Below are 15,382 nucleotides of genomic sequence, written 5' to 3'. Positions count from 1 at the left end.
AGCAGCAAGAATTAGAACAGTAGAGACCCAAGATTGGCTCTCTAAATGTTCTTGGAAAGGGGGGATGTTGAGAGCAGGGTGGTATCTGTGCTGCTAACTGTCTCAAGGACAAACAGGACTGCTGGGCCCCTGTGCTTACCAAGGTTGTTAAGAGACATTTGTCCGAGGAATGTGCAGTTGCCTGGAGACCTTATCCGTCAAGGACGAGAGCAGGGCCTAGCCCCAACTCAGCTCCTGAATAGTTCACCCCTTCCCTCCTCCCTTCTTCCTCTAGGACCGTCCAGTTCTGGCCGGACCCAATGAAAATCAAATAGATTGACCGGACCCAACCAGGGGGGGTTTAGCTGTTCGAATGTTAGCCAATTAGAAGAACACTGTAAAACTGCTTGCTTTTCCTTATAAAAACCCTGCTGACGAGGGCTGGGGGCCTCTCCTAGCGTCGTTGATTAAGGACGCAGAGGACCGGGTTCGAACTCGCTAATAAATGACTCTTTGCTGCTTGCATTGATCGTGGTCTCTGGTGGTCCTTGTGGGGTCTCAAGCCTTTGGGCACAACACTTCTACCTCATCCACTTTGAGGACTCCTTGCACAGGCCCATGTACTACTCTAGGCTATGATTTCTCTAACTGACCTTGTAATATTCTCTAGTACAATCTCTAAAGCCCTGAGTGTATTCTGGTTCCACCTCAAGGAATTGAGCTTGGATAAATGTCTGGTCCAGATGTTCTTCGTCCATACCTTTGAAGCCAGAATTGGGGACAGGCAGTTAGTGTAGAAATAGGGGATCAGGTCAAATCAAGGAAATGAAGGCCATGAAAGCCATCTGCCTCTGGAATTTGGAGACTGCCCCTGGGAGAATGGAATATCAAAAAACTGCAGAGTCAATTGATTACCAAATTTACCTGCCCTTCTCAGGAACTACAGACAAGGAGATGCTAATTGATGCCTCCTGGGCCCTTGCCTGGCAGAATCACTTGGGCCCTCCCCCTGCCCCATCCACTTCTCACTTTTTACATCTCACCTGCAAAAGAAGGCCTAGTCATATAGGCAGGAAGGAGAGATAAGGGGGTAGAGAACTAGAGAACAAAAGAGACTTTAACCTATAAAAGCTGTAGGGTGCGGTCACTTCTGGGGACTCTGGAACATCAGCCATGGCCCCCTTCTCCCTCCCAGGAGAAGTCTATATTATTACTACTTTTAAATAAAACCTGCTTAATATGCTTGCCTTGATGTGCTTCTCTAGTGTTCAGACTTCAACATTAGAGGGAGCAGAACTCGTCACCCACCGGTAAACAGCAGTATCAGAAACGGCAGTATCACTTTCACAAGCATGTAGTCTGGGTGTGCTTATGGCCCTGGACAGCTGGATAGCCTTCTGCTATCCTTTCAATCATCCTCACTGTAATGTACAAAGCTGCTCCCCCTGCCCCTTCTGGTGCAGTCATTTTCCCCGCCTCCCAACCACTTGTCAATCTGTGAACATCCTAGTTAGCTATTGGTTTATCAGTCAGCTTGCAAGTATCCTTCTCTGTTATTGGTCCCCTGTTAGCTCAGCAAAATTCAACTGCTTCATGGTAGCTATCCCGCTATCTTTTCTCATGCTTCTCTCTCACCTACTCACTTTCACTATCCTCCTCGCTTTTCCACTCTCTCTAGCACGTGCCCTTTCTCGTTCTCTTTCTTTTCCTCTCATTTTCTCTCTTACCCTGCAGGGAGACACTTGGGTGCTTAACCTCTGAGTCGCATCCCCCGCCCCTTTTTTATATTTTATTTAGAAACAGGGTCTTGCTAAGTTACTTAGATCCTCCTAAATTGCTGAGGCTGACTTTGAACTTATGATTTTCCTACCTCAGCCTCCAGAGTCACTGGGCTTACAGGCATGTGCCACAGTACCTGACCACATTTCTTTTCTGATATGATCAGAAAAGTCAGTCAGTCCATATTCATGTTTTAAGATGCACAAGTATGGACTGACTAAATTCTTGTTTTATAGCAAATATCCCTTTTTTTTTTTTACAATAATATGTGACTCACTCTCAACTAAATTGCTTTCTTAAGGCATTTATTTTATTATCTATACTTCTTGCATTTGATTATTTCATAGGTTTTCATAGTATACAAGTAGGAACAATTTCTTAACCATTGCCAGATTATGAATAATTATGTTTTTTTTCAGTCTGTCAACATTAATGGTGGTATGATGAGCATCTTGCACACAGATGCACTTGTGCATGCACATGCACATTCCATTGTGAAGCTGGAGATATTTCATTCAGAATATACATATAGGAGTGATCTTGCAGGGTCATAATCTATCATTATTACCACTAGTGGAACAGCCTTTAAAGTGGAGGTCAACTTTTCAAAAGAAAGTATGGAGCAAGAAAACTATAAAGTCAATATTTGAAATGCTGAGAAAAAATTCTTTCAGTTATCATTATGTGTCCAAATAAAACATCATTCAAAAAGGAAGATAAGATAAATATTTATTTGTATGAATGATAACTGAGAGATAATACTATAGTATGTTATTCAGAATATAGAATAATAACTACAGATTATTGAATGAGAAGGAAGCATTATTAACCTGATAAAGTCTATGAATTTAAAAAATCTATAGCTAATTTTGTAATTAAAAATGAAATAGTAAAATAATGATTAAAAAACAAAGCTGTCAAGTGATGCCCCATAATTCAACATCATAATAGAGACCCAAGGTAATAGAATAGAACATACCTATGAAAAAGGTATGATGTGTTCATGTATTAGAAGAACCAATACTTTTAAAAACCAATCATATATTTAATATAAAGGATAAAATTCGAAACCATTAAAAACAATAATATATACAATGCTCCATTAAGGGATATACAATAAAAAAGGATGTACACTGTGACATTAAGAATTCAAAATGTGTGTTGAGGGTAAACGCAGTTAAAATGTAGAGATCATATGGTTGTTGTGATATAATCAAATTTTTTTTCCTTTTTCAGTGCTATGGATCTAATTTTCATATTTTAAATTTTTATTTATTCTTCTTAGTTGTTATATATAACAGAAGGTATTTTGACATATCATATATATGTGGAGTATAACGTCCCATTTTTGTGGTTGCACATGATTTGGAATTACACTGGTATTCATATATGAACATAGGAAAGTTATTTCCAATTTATTCTACTATCTTTCATGTTCCCTCCTACCTCCCATTCCCTCATCTCTCCTCCACCGTCCAATCCTGTGAGCCTCCTGCCACTACCACCTGTTGTGAGTCAGCATCCCCATATCAGAGAGAATATTTGACCTTTAGTTTGGGAGGTTAGTTTATTTTACTTAGTATAATATTCTCCAGTTCTAACCATTTACGTGCAAATGTCATAATTTCATTCCTCTTGATAGCTGAGTAATATTCCATTGTGTATATATACTACATTTTCTTTATGCATTCATCTGTTGTCGGACATCTAGATTGGTTCCAAAGTTTAGCTATTGTGAATTGAGCTGCTGTGAACATTGATGTGGCTACATTTCTGTAGTATGCTGATTTTAAGTCCTTTGGGTATAAAACGAGGAGTGGGATAGCTGGGTCAAATGGTGGTTTCATTCCAAGTTTTCTGAGGCACCTTCATACTCTCTACGGAGTGGTTGCACCAATTTGCTGTCCCACCAGCAATGTATGAATGTAACCATTTCCCCACATCCTTACCAACATTTATTGTTGCTTGTATTATTGCTAACTGCCATTCTGACTAGAGTGAAATGAAATTTCAGTGTAGTTTGAATTTGCATTTCTCTAATTGCTAGTGATGTTGAACATTTTTTCATATATTTGTCGACGGATCATATTTCTTTTCTTAATTTTTTTTTTTTTTAGTTGTAGATGGGCACAATACCTTCATTTATTTATTTTTATCTGGTGCTGAGGATCAAACCCAGCACCTCACATGTGCTAGGCAAAGTGCTCTACCACTGAACCACAAACCCAGCCCCTCGTATTTCTTCTTCTGTGAAGTGTCTGTTCAGTTCCTTAGCCCATTTATTGACTGGGTTTTTTGGATTTTTGGTGTTAAATTTTTTGAGTTCTTTATATATTCTGGAAATTAGTGCTCTATCTGAGGTGTACGTGGCAAAGATTTTCTCCTATTCTGTAGGCTCTCTCTTCACAGTAACCAATATTTTTTATATGCCACTTTCCCACAAATTTTCCTGTAGATTAAATGCAATCTCTACAAACATTTCAGCAGACTTGGAATGGTGGACAGGAATATAAATCAGTAATGGAAAATTATATGAAAAATAGGAGAAAACAATAACTGAAAGAAAAACCTCCCAAATGCCAGATTCTGAGATGAAAGAGGACACATAGTCATGAATCCTACAAATATCAAAATGTTTAACAGGGAATATTTCAAGCTTTGCCAACAATTAATTCAAATTATATTTAATGGAGAAATTCATTGAAAAACACAGCCTATAATAACCAATGCAAAAAAATAAAATAAAAAATAATTAGTAATAGATATGGAGAATAAAAATCCCCCAAATAGAGAAAACTAGGTACAAGAAAAGGGAGTAAAAATGAAGGCCAGGCATTGACAGCTTTCATCTCCCAAGACGAAGGTTCTCCAGATGCTGGTTGCAGGCAGAGGATGATTTATCCTCCTCAGAAGAAAACAGTCTCTAGGGGGCGTTATCTCCTCCAAAGCGAAATCCTCTTTAGGCACTGCCCACACTCCTTGACCAAAAGGCTCACACTCCTGACTAAGCAAAACTGACCTACGTTCACTAGACCACCCCTAAAAATAACCTGTGTAAACACAGTCCTTGTCTTTGCTGGGGGCTCACTTTCCACCAGGAAACCGAGTTCCACGATGCCGTTTCATCCCTGCACCCCGTTCCTGTGTGAGACTACGTTCCTGAATAAAAGAGCTGATCCCTGAGCTTGCACTCCTCCAGGTCTCTCTCTCTCTCTTTCGTGCTACCAATTACAAATGTAAATGAACGAGAAATTGAAGGCATAATCAAAAGTTTTTTAATGACTTCACTGATCACTCTTTCAGATTTAAGAAATTATTGCTACAAATCTCACCAAACTCTCAAAAAATAAAGGAGAAGACACTTTCCATCACTTTTCATGAGACCAATCTATTGTGGATACACAGACCTTATAATTATAATGAACTAAAATGAACTAAATCATCAACGTATCATAAATACAGAAAGAAATTATCCTCAATAAACTATTTTAAAAATCACATATAGCAATACCTAAAGTGACCCTGTCATTTTTATTCCGAGAACATGAAACTGGTTATAATTTAAAAATTAACCAATTAACCTAATGGAACAAGAAGTGGTTAATATGATCATTTCAATAAAGACAGAAAGATGAGTTAATAAAAATTAAAACATCCACTGCCAATTAAAACAAGCAAGAAAACAAGCAGACAAGCAAAAACCTCCTAAAACTGGGAACAGAATCATTGTTCCACATCCAAATAAATGGAAATTTAAAAAACCACATCTAATATTTACTTATTGGTAATATAACTAATGTTTTTCTTCTTATAGTCATGAACAGGTAAGGAAATCCTTTGTACCACTGTGTTTGATATTGTACTGAAGATTCTACTCAGTGGAAAGATAAATTAAAGGCATAAAGATAATTAAAAAAACTAAAAAGTTTTGTTTGCAAATGACACGGTTGACTATATAGAAAATACTCAGAAACTGTTAGAATCAATAAATGATCTTAGCAAGTTAACAGTATAGATCTACATTTAACAATCAGTTGCTCTTCCAGTCAGTGAGCACATGTTTGGGTATATTCAAATGTTCTTAAGAGTATAAAATAAAAGTACTTTGTAATAAATTCACAAAATTTATATTGTGAAATTTCAAAATACTGCTGAGATAAAATGATGGCAACTTAAGTAGTGAGAAATATCATCGTTATGGCTTTAAACTTTCAATATTTTTTAGACATCCATTTATCAAAGGTTATCTGTAGGTTCAATGCAATCCAAATTAAAATCCCTGGAAGCATCTTTAAAAAAGCACAAATGAACTTGAAAAAGTTGAATAAAATTGAAGGATTTAGACTACCAGAGATAAAGACCTTTATAAAGTTACAATAATCAAAAGTGTCATATTGGTGTAAAAGACAAATGGATCAATGTAACTATACAGATGTCCCCAAGTAGACCCACATAAATACAGTCAATTGTTGCATTTAGGTGAAGGCTATTCAAGGAACAAAAGAAATCTTTTCAACAGCTATCACTGATAACTCGAAATTCATACGGAAATAAATGGACTTCAGTACTTACACCACACAGAAGTTAATTTAATATGCATTTATCAAAGAATGAAATGAAGGCAAGTTATACAAATGTGAAAACAAATATTAAAAAGTTTATTGTCATTAAAATCACAGATTGCAACTCCGAAAACTTCAATCTGAAAGATAAGAAACTCACATGAAGCTGTTTAGGTAGTGGTAATGAGCAATGGAATGTGTACTAATAACATAGAAGGGTCACGAGGGTCACAATTACTTTTAATGAGCAACCAAGTAATTTATTGAGCAAGAACAAGGTACTAACCCTGAAAATAAACAGGTAAAACAAAAGGAATCAATGAAGAAATAAATACACCAAGAAGGAGTGAGATGAACTCCTGCCAAGGTCTACTGGTATTGTTACAAAGGAAGGATTTATGATCATGGGTTTCTCAATGTATATTAGAGGGAAATTTCCTTTAGTGTCACGAGAGCACTAAGATGAAATCTGCCCAGGTTTTGATCCCAGCACCCACATTAACATAGAATTGGCTTGTGGACGAAGCCTCCCTGCGTAAGATGATCACCATAACAGTTCTGGAGATGACCAACCGGGGTCAAAACTTCCCTACCCAACATGAAGGAGTTAAACGGTCTGGTCTGATTGGCTAAGCCTACAGCAGGTGGACTCCAGTTCTCAAGGCGAATATCAAACAACAATAAATTTGGAAGTAGCCTTGTTTCCTTTGTCAAACTCTGCTCGGAAGACCCACTCTCTCTTGAGAGTGCTCTTAGCTTGACCTTTACTATAATTTTACTTATAACCAAATTCTCTTTCTGGATTTTTGTGTCTGACTCTTTTATTGTTTATTAATAATAATAATTTTGTCAGAACACAAGAAACTGAAGTTTGAAACTTCAATTCCCCTGTGACTTCTAACGTGATACCATGGCTCAGGTCAACATCGCCATCTACAGGACAAGCACTTAAACTTCACCCTTGGTTGAGGTGGTATCTCTTTCCTTCCGTTTTGAACTTCTCTGTGTAATCTTCCTTCTGCTCAAATTTCCTGCATATCTCACCCATGTTCTGTCTGCCTTCTGTCAGTTGTTGCATTTGTTCAACTTTTCCTGCAGTTAATAACCACATAGGCACCATGGATTTTCTGGATGGCAAACTTATACTTTTTTTGGGTGTGTGTTTGTGGCATCTTTTTCAGCAAGGTTACTAAGGTCACTGCAGTGGCAATGACAACATCTCTATCATTGTGGCTTTTGTCTTATAACATATACCCGACTCACATTAGGAAGGGCATTAGAACATCTTTTAGAGACTACAGCCAGAATTTGGAGGGAAACTAAGTCACCATCTTTGCCTACTTATGAATCAACTCACTGGGCACTAGATAACAGAAGATCTCTCAGAGCTGATAAATCTTTTCTTATTTGGTATTCTTCTTATTCTTCTCCTCACCAAAATTTAGTTTTTGTTGTAACTGTATAGAGACTCCACTATGTCCCCTCATGTCTATCATTTAAAAGGAAAGCTGAACCATACTGTAGTCCTTGTTCTTCTTTTTATGTCATTTATTCCATTGTTATTTTCAGATTTGCTGTGTTTCCAACACAGTGACACAAAATCCTGTGCTCCCCTTTACTTTTAGACATCAGGTTTATGCTACTCTTAAAATTATGAACAAAATAATTGAGGATCACTTTCCCAGGTTATAACAGTTTTCTGTCATAAAGATATTGAAGATGTTTCTTAAAGTAAATAATTAACTTGAACAATAACAGGTTTTAACAGATAAGTATTGAGTTGTGGAACTTGCACAATCATGATACAATGGGTTCTCAGGAACCATGTAAGGATGCCTCCTTGTTCTGAGTCTAAAATGGAATGTATGGGAGGGATGCCTTCATACATTTATTATCCTTAGACATCAGTACTGCTGAGGGACACCCGGGGATTGATAAACTCTGACTTAATTTGTTTTATAAATGGGAAATCAATTATTAGAAAAAATTCAAAAAAAATGGGCAGCAGGCAATGGGACTTTTGATGACCTAGTCCAGGTAACTTGCCAGGTCTTTTATCACTGAGACAAGGAGGAGAGTTTAAGGTATCAGTGAAAGAAGATAAAGAGGGACAGGAGACCAATAGGTACATTTATTTGCTGTGACTGTCAGGGTTTACCCCTTTCCTCCTCAGACCCCTGGAGCCCTGGGAGACATCTTTTCTTGTTGTAAACAACCAGATCATTGGAAAAATGTTTGCTCAGATAAGGGAAGGGCTCCAAAGATTCCTTTTCCTTAATGTGGCAGGAGTGGCCATTGGAGAAATGATTCCCTCAAAGTTCTTGGGGGTCTTAGATCAGATGTTCTCTAAATGATGGCTCAAGAATTAGGAGGATTTCCAAATCAGCTGGTGCCCCAAACAGTCACCATTGGTGGTGCTGAACAGAGGGTACTCCTGGAGATAGGAAAAGCCATTCAATTCCTTTTGGGTGCCAACCGTAGTGTTTCAATGTCATTTCTTGGACAGCATTTTCTGCTAATTCCTGCTCAGTAGTGGAAGTGAGCAGAAAACCCAAACTAAGATAATTGTCTCATCATCTATGGTATAGTTAGAGAGATACAATGTTCACTCATTCTTTTTGGCTGAATGTCCATCTCCAATAGTGTGTCATGATATTTTAACAAAGTTAGAATTTTTTTTTTCTGAATTCTCGACTTAAGGCACCTAGTTCTTCTATTTGATTTTATCAGAAGTAGAACAATAAGAACAATTGATTGATCCTACCTTGTTGGATATTCCCCTGCAAGGGAATGACTGGATAGAATAGAATTACAATACTAGAACAAAAGGAAGAAATGTACTCATTATGAAACACTACCCTCAAAGATGTCACCTGATGGCCTATAATTGTGACTTTATTACACCCAAGTCATAGGAAAAGCTTCTCTTAAGTCAAATTACCTTTCAAGTTTTCATAGACATTGAGTCATAGTTGAGTTCATCTACTCCTCATTTTCCATAGTTAATCACGGAATGTCAAAGATGAAAATGTTTGTTATCAAATTTGGGATGAATACATAGGGCTTATATCCACCACAGGACATCTAAATCACAGAGCTCCAATATTTTGGGAGCAAAGTAAGCACACTTGTGATAAATGGACTATTTCAGTTAAGGAGGATCTTAATGTCAACAGAATTTTGATTTTACAGGCTAATCTAATTGGTTCTTTGAGCCTGGAATTAGATGGCCCACCCCTAACGGCAAACAATGGTTATGTGGAACCAATTTATGGCCCTGACTTTTACCAGGCTGGGTATGAAGATGTATTATAGGGTCCCCATGAATGCAAATAAGGTGGAAACAAAAAGCAGCAAAACTTGCAAACCTCCACAATTTCAAGTATAGATGGGAATATCTGTTTTTCATTGGTACAATTATTTAACTTCACTGTTTATCCCACAAATTGGTCAAGAGGGTGCAATTTGGCATGTGGAAGCTCTGACCAATTATACTTAAGGAACTCTCAATGACAGTGTGAAATCTATTTCTGTCCTTAACACAGAGATGGCATTCAGGAGAAAAGCTATTTTACCAAAGCAAATGGCTTCAGATGTTCTCACAACAGCTTGGAATTGTACTTGTGCCATCATTCAGACTAGATATCATATTTACGTCCCTGATAATGTGATTCAAACTTCAAAGATTCACACTCCCAAATGGATGCTATGTTTTCACCGGCTTGGTTATGGGGACGGCTTTCCATTTCATGGCTTTCCATTTCTTCCTGGTGGAAGAAATTGCTGGTATCTATGATTATCACACTCATTGGTGAATCCAGATGTTGCTGTGTCTATTGTTGTATTAATCTTAAACATTTTTGTCTTCTTCATTTGCTTATAAGACATCCATTCCCCAGATAGTTTTTTCAATCTGGTTCTACTGAATCAGAGATTTACCATGACTCTTTGGAAAGGCCTTGTTATAACCAAAGCATTTCACTTACATGGCAAGAATTGAACATCCCACCTTGTAGGCTTACAGCCCTAAACAGCAAGAGACAGTTAATGATTTAATTTCATCATTCTTTTTTCCCTATGTGATTTAGGATCTCCAGTTATTGTGGGGGAGATATGTTAGGTAGTAGTTACTAAGGAGCAGTGAAATGTGAACCAATAACATAGCAGGCTTGTGGGGTTTATTTGAATTACCTTTAATGAACAATCAAGTAACTTGCAGAATAACAAGTTTTCAAGGCAAAAAGCAAAAGCAATAACATTGAAAGTTCATTTTTTTTTTTGTCATTCTCTGCTCAAAGACCCACCCTGTATCTTAAGATTGTTCTTTGCTTGAAACTTACTTTTCTTTCAGTATACTTTCACTCATAATAACATTCTCTTGCTTTACTTTTCATGTCCGACTTTATATTTTCTTTGTTGGGACACAAGAACCAAGTTTCAGTTCCCCAATCTCCTGTAGGGAAAAAAACAAAAACAAAAGCAAAAAACAAGCAAATAAAAAACCCAAAAAACTAAAACCACAATACAGTTCAAAAAGAATGAAAGTGGAAGTACATGAACCTTTTTAGTGATTGGCTGTGATACATTCACTTTTTATTTTGTTTTGTTTGGTAAGATAGTCAGCTATTAAAGCTGTTTGTTTATTAGCTGGATGGTTTGATTTCACTGCATGTGCTGATTAAGACTTTAAAGCTTTCATTTTGAGTCTAAGGTTAGAGACAGCATTTGGGCATATCAAGATGACTTATGTTTTATTTATGTGGGTATGGGGAAGTTGGCTGTGGGGTATAATAACACCAGGGCTTCCATTTTTATGTTTCTTTAACAATCATTAGTGTATAAATAAAGAATAAAACTATGAAATTTGGAAGAAAATATACAAGAATAATTTGTGGCAGGTGAGTATTACTTAGGACATACACACAAAAAATATGACCATAAAAATGGTAAGTCAGACTTTAAACACAAACTCCTTCATTGAAGACAGTTACAAAAAATGAAAAGCCCTGCCACAGATGTGGAGAAAGTCACGTATATATGGAACATCTTTCAATGTTTTAGAGAAGAGAGCATTATTATTTTTAAACCTTTCCAATGTTTAGCTCTTATACTGTCCTAAGCTCCAGGAATACTTTACCAGGGGAAGGTCAGATATAGAGGCAAATTTTCCCATCAGATTATGACTTCTGAGGGTGGGATGCAAATTTAGTAGGAATTCTTAAACACCATTTATATACTAGACCATTCAAAAGGTAAAGTCTCATTGCCCTAGTCTGTGTGTAAAGTTCAGTTAATAGAAAGTTTATTCACTCTATGTAAGTTAAAGAGGAATAAAAACTTTAAGAGTTCAGGAAGAATCCCTTCCTACGTGGACACTGAGTTGACAGGCCCCTTGCATTGTGCTCCACACACAGGTTATGAAAAGGAATTATTTTTAAATTCCTTCATCTTCTGCAATTTATTTGGTATAAGTTGCTGAGAATCACATAATCGTCTCCATCTCTTCCACTTCGGGAATCAAATTTTATAATGAGATTTTGATTGATCATTGCACATTGTATAAATATATTGAGCTATCACACTGTATTCCATACATAGGCAAAATTGTCATGTCAATTTAAAAATAAAATGATAAAATAAAATGACCTTCTTGGAGCATGTCAAAGAAATTTACTAGAAGAGAGCAAAGAAGGGTTTGTGTGTGTGTGTGTGTGTGTGTGTGTGTGTGTGCGTGATATCATATCATTATCTGACATAATAGAGGAAAAGGCCTTTGAACCTCCCAAACTGTTGTCTACATCTCAGAGTAGTGAGTCATTCATCTTCTACATGATTAAAATAACTTTCTCATTAATGTCAAACTTTCTTTCTGTTCTTTGTCCAAAAATTCCCTAAAACCATTAAAAAAATAGTAACTCTTATTTTCTTCTACCCAAGTACAACAAAATATATCAGATCACCTAGATTTGCAGATATCTTCTCCCTTTTGTCTAATGGTGGATGACTGGTCCCATTCTTCTTACCATAGACCCTTGCATGTGAGCTATGGAAGGTCATCTCATAACCTCTCCTTTGCTAAGCAAGCATGTGCTCTCACGGATCCAGTTCTCTCCACATTGTCCCTAGTCTTTATCTGTAGTAGTTGATTTCGGACTCTATGTGTGCATCATTTATCATTTCTTCAATCATAAAACAAATCATACTCTTGAAATTTAATTTTACTTTTTAAATTTACACTTTTAGTTAGTCTACAACCAGAGAAATAAAAAGTTGTACCCCATTTGTTTGCAATGAATAATAAATAAATAAATAAATAAATAAATAAAAATAAATTTATACTTTGATTTTTAATTGTTGAATCTCCGTCCTGTGTGTTGGTTTTATAATGTGATATTCTCATGTGTGTGCATAATGTAGAATGATTATATCAAGTAATTAACATATCCATCAGCATTATACATAGTTTATTTTTATAGTGAAAACATTTAAAATTTATTCTTTCAGCAATTTTGAAAAATACAAAATATGATTATTGACCATGGTTACAGTGTTATATGATAGATCTGGAAAACATCTTCCTCCTGTCCAACTGAGGTTTGGAACTTTTTTGTCAACACCTGTGGACTTCTCACACCACTTTCTCCCTAACATGTGGGAACTATTCTACTTTCCACTTCAAACAACTTTAAACCCTAAGAACTTTTCCAACTTGGGTTTTATGTGGTATTGCTTGGGTAAATTTCCCCAAAATTTTCATATGCAGCAATAATTTTATTTTATAACTTTGGACTTACTCTTTAACTCATCCTAGTATGACTTTGGCTTATGCACTACAAAAGTCAATTATTCGTTTCAAAAAGTTAGCTATAGCCTCCAAGAAACTTAATCTATATAAAATTCTTCCCATCTTATTTGATTTGTGAGCATAGTAACATTAGAAATCTATTTCCTTGCTGTGTTTTCTTTCTGAATCAGTTACATCTGGGTTTCCTTTTCTCTCTCATATTTACGTAGATTTTAAATGTAGGAAATCAGGTGCACCAGGTGCTATTTCCCCTTCTTTTTCTCACTGTCCTCACTTGCTAGGAAATCTGTGTCAATAGCATCAACTCCAGTGATTTCAACCTAAGATACTGATCACCTCATTTTCTGTCAGCTTGCTCCTTGCTCTTTACAACTACCTTTCTGCTTGTTCCAGTTGTTCACTTGGATGCTTCAAGTCACACATCCCATGTTCATCAAAACTTAATCTGCAATACTCTCTTCTACACCTGGTCCTTCTCTAACCACACCTGGGCATATGAATAACATCTCATTGCATCCCACTGCATGTTCCAGCACCTTAGGATTACTTTTAGGTCATAAGGATTATCAATTTCACCCGTACATGCCTTTTGAGTCCATCCACCTTATATTTCGTCTTTCACTGCCCTTTTGCTCAGTTCCAGACGTACCCCTCTCTCCTTGGATTACTCCTGCAGCTGCCTATCCAACGCATCCTTAGTCTCCTCACATGAAGTGTGGTTTCCACCGTATTGCTATGCCTGACTGACATGTGAAATCTTCCAGTGGCAGCTTATTATTTGACATAGGTTGTTTAAAATTCTCTGGCTCCTGTTTCCTCAAGAACCTCATCTCACACCGTAGCCCATTTCCCCCACATCGTGGGGGTTCCAGTCACACTTATTGTCTTTTGTTGCATTGACTGTGCCATGCAGCCTCTCACTTAGCATTTCTAAGTTCTTGGAATACTTTCACTTTTCACCCCTGGAACCTAATGATACTGAAATCCTACTCAAGTCTTTGGCCTTCCATAAAGATGGTGCTACTTCAGGAAATCCTGACAATGAGATTAAAATTCCCTTCCTTATGTGCTTTCATATTAGAGGGCACTTTCATTTAAAGCACTACCTCAGTCTATAATTCTCTGTTTGGTTGCTTTCATATTTAGTATTTTAGTTTTTCTCCTCTACTAGACCATAATTTCCAGGAGATCAGCAATAATGACTTTATCAATTACTTTACAAAACTCTACCATGTTCTCCAATAGTAGAAACTCTCCCGCCATTTTGGAATGAATTAATACTTTCTTCCTTAGAAAGATTTAAAGAAACCTCCTAACCATGAAATTTTAATTCCTCTGAATGTTTATCCATAGGAGCAATTGAAAATTTCTTATCTATCATAGGAACAACTTGGTTTCATGAGTGGAACTATTTTTCTATTTGTGTAGGTTCTCAGGTTGCATTAATAAAACATATCTCTGAGCTAATCACTTTGTTTCACTTTTGGGATTTAACATCTTAGGAATTCCCTTTCTCTGTGGACCTTTCTCTCCTCATGCCTCCAAAGGAGGCCTGTTACCTTTAGATCACTTAGCTGTTTACTACTTCCCATAAATTCTTGATGTTCATAATTTCTGTGTCATATCTCTTGAGAATACATCTTGATCTCAGAATAAATCTTTTCTCAAAATGCTCTGTTTGTCCAGTAAGAAACTGCTTCCAGTGTGAAGACATTAGACTGTGTCTCTGCTCATAACCACAGTAAGTTCTAAACCAAATCAAGGGCACACTGGTTAAACCTCAGATCATTTGATGTCTCAGTCTAAACAGAGTGCTGTTTTGGTAACATTCTGCAAAAGAGATTGACCTTGCTCTCTGCCCTAGCAGGATACAGATTCTTGTAGAACCTCTGCAAAAGGGGCTAAAAGTAGAATAAGAATATATGAGGATCACATGGTATCAGAGAAGTTACTTGTCTGTAAAATAACTTTCATATTGTCTTCAGTATTAATAGTGTATTAAATGCTTTCATAGCAGAATCACATTTTATGTCCTGTTAGAATCTAATTATTAAAAAGTGACAAGCAATGCTTTTTCTGCAAGCTCAGGTTCATTCTTTCTCTTAATTTGAGTTTGATATTAATAAGGGAGAAACATTTAGAAGAAAATGGGGAAAACCAAACAGAATTGCTTTATGATCTCACAGTCCCACTTCTGGGTACAAAAGATTTAAAATCAGTGTGTCAAAGAGATATCTGAACACTCATGTTCATTGCC

This window comes from Sciurus carolinensis, chromosome 11 (genome assembly GCF_902686445.1).
Source record: "Sciurus carolinensis chromosome 11, mSciCar1.2, whole genome shotgun sequence".
NCBI lineage: Eukaryota > Metazoa > Chordata > Mammalia > Rodentia > Sciuridae > Sciurus > Sciurus carolinensis.
Note: the sequence above shows the minus strand (reverse complement) of the source record.